Genomic DNA, 2,500 nt, shown 5'->3' on the forward strand with positions numbered 1-2,500 from the left:
CCGCTTTTGGACATCGCTGAAGATCGTAGATTGTTATACAAATAATGATATCAAAGTCACCTAAAGGGGATTTTTATATAGTCGATCCTTTAAATACATAAATAAATTAATTTCTTAGTTGAAAATGCCCATAAAGCGATTGGTTTAAGTGAGATAATAGCCTGATCTTTGTCGTGGGTCTTACAGGATATATGAAAGAAGGAGTTCAGGAGGAGAGAGTAAATTCGGGATAATGTTTGGATTTTTCTTTTCTTCGTATTTACAAATCTCTAAGTACAATATACTAAACGTGCTGTGCTGAAATACCCATGTTCATCGCCATTATGTTAGAGATTTCCGTATAGAGAAGACTATGAGGTTATCACCTTGTCAAAGTAGGTTGTTATAGAAAGAATTATAATAAGTACAGGAACTAAAACTATCAGCCCATTGGAATATTTTCAAAAGGATGAATCCGCCGGTATTAATGATTGATCCTTGAGTAACTTTTTTCTACAAGGTTTTAATTCATTTCATCTTAAAGCAGTTTATATATATATATATATATATATATATATATATATATATATATATATATATATATATATATATATATATATATATATATAACAGTTTTAATTGGCTTCATAAAGGAGTGTGCTATTATGTGGTAGTAGATTTTCTTATATGCAAATATCTGATACAAAGTAGATGTGATATACTTATCTCCTTCCCTCTTATCTACTGTTACTTTATCTACTGTTATCTATTTTGCTTTATCTACTGTTTCTTCAGGTGATTTAGTGATTTAGATACAATCATTACAGATTAAAAGTATAATTTCTAACAAAAAGGCAACAGAAATGTTAACAAAGGGTTCTTTAACCTGTGGGAACATACCTCCATAGCGTAGGTCATTGTTCTTTTTTTGTGAATTAACAAAAAAAAAAAAAAAAAATAAATAAATAAATAAATAAAATTAAAAAAGGAAAGAAATAAGAGTGTTATCCCTCGCACGACCGAACGACCGAAAGTCACGCTATATTCATTGCATTTATGTTTAGTGTTGGGTTGTGTTCAAGTGGATGGGGAATGTACCGTAGTTTTATTTTCCTTTCCTTTTATTTTATTTTTATTTTATTTTTGGGGTAACGTTGTTTTGTTCAGAAAATACGGAACGAAACATTCTTAATGGTTTGATAATTCCTTTACAGCTACTGATGACATATAACAAAGAAAGTTACAGAAAAAAATATTAATCGTGTCACATATAGTATTTTAGATTGTGTATCCCTTTGATTGCAAACTACTATAATTCCTTTCTGCATTATTATAATCATTACTATTATTATTATCATCATTATTATTATTATGGATAATTACTGTTCCTACTACTACTATTACTACTGTTCCTACTATTACTATTTTTACCATTACTATTACTATTAATGATAATTGTAGTAGTAGTGTTGTTACTATTATTATCATTATTTCCATTATTGTCATTATCATTATTATTGTTATTGTTATTATTATTATTATTATTATCATTGTCATTATTATTATTATTATTATTATTATCATTATCATCATCATTATTATAATCATTATTATAATAACATCTACCACTACTACTACTATTACTAGTATTTTAATCAACAAAGTATCAGTGCCCAATGATAAAAAAGAAGAAGAAAAAAAAAATATATATACATATATTACTTAAAAAAAGGGATTAAGTCGTTGGCAGATAAATTAATTTGTGGATCAGCTAATCCACCCATTAACTAAACATACGGATTTAAAAAAATGACTTTAGCGAAAATAAAATAATAGAAAACATGTTATATAATGAAATACATGATGAAGAGGATGAATAGCAATTGCCATAATTGCTTAAGTGATTGCATTAAGGGTGTAATCTCATTATGAACTGCATTTCAGTGTGAACAAAACGAGATCTTAGGACGAAGGAAAATGGAATATGAACAAAGGAATCCCTGAGGGGAAGAATTTCAGTATGAAGAAAATAGAATGTTCAGGAATAAAAGAATCCATAAAAAGGTCTTTTGAATGAAGAGATTTTCAGGGTAAACAAACGCAAAGATAATAAACGCACACGCACGCACGCATGCACACACATGCACACACTCACACATCACACACACTTACACACACAAACACACACACTCACTCACACGCACATACACACCCACCCACACACTCACTCACTCACACACATACACACCCACCCACATACACGCACATCACACACACACACACACACACACACACACACCCACCCACACACACACTCACCCCCCCCCACCCCACACACACACACTCACCCCCCACCCCACACACTCACCCCCCCACCTCACACACACACACTCACCCCCCCACCCCCACACACACACTCACCCCCACACACACACACACTCACCACCCCCCCCACACACACTCACCCCCCCACACACACACTCACCCACACACACACATTCCATTCCAGACCAAAACTGCC

The 2,500-nt window shown here is 32.5% G+C and overlaps 1 protein-coding gene across 2 annotated transcripts in view; it reads left to right on the forward strand.

Annotated features, from left to right (window-relative positions):
* Positions 1 to 2,500, forward strand: part of LOC122259569 (uncharacterized) — a 22,441-nt gene that overhangs the window by 17,096 nt on the left and 2,845 nt on the right. The gene's annotated exons all lie outside the window — the stretch shown is intronic.

The sequence above is a fragment of the Penaeus japonicus genome, unplaced genomic scaffold (assembly GCF_977035675.1).
Source record: "Penaeus japonicus unplaced genomic scaffold, GWHDUDI00000001_assembly GWHDUDI00000038, whole genome shotgun sequence".
Classification (NCBI taxonomy): Eukaryota; Metazoa; Arthropoda; class Malacostraca; order Decapoda; family Penaeidae; genus Penaeus; species Penaeus japonicus.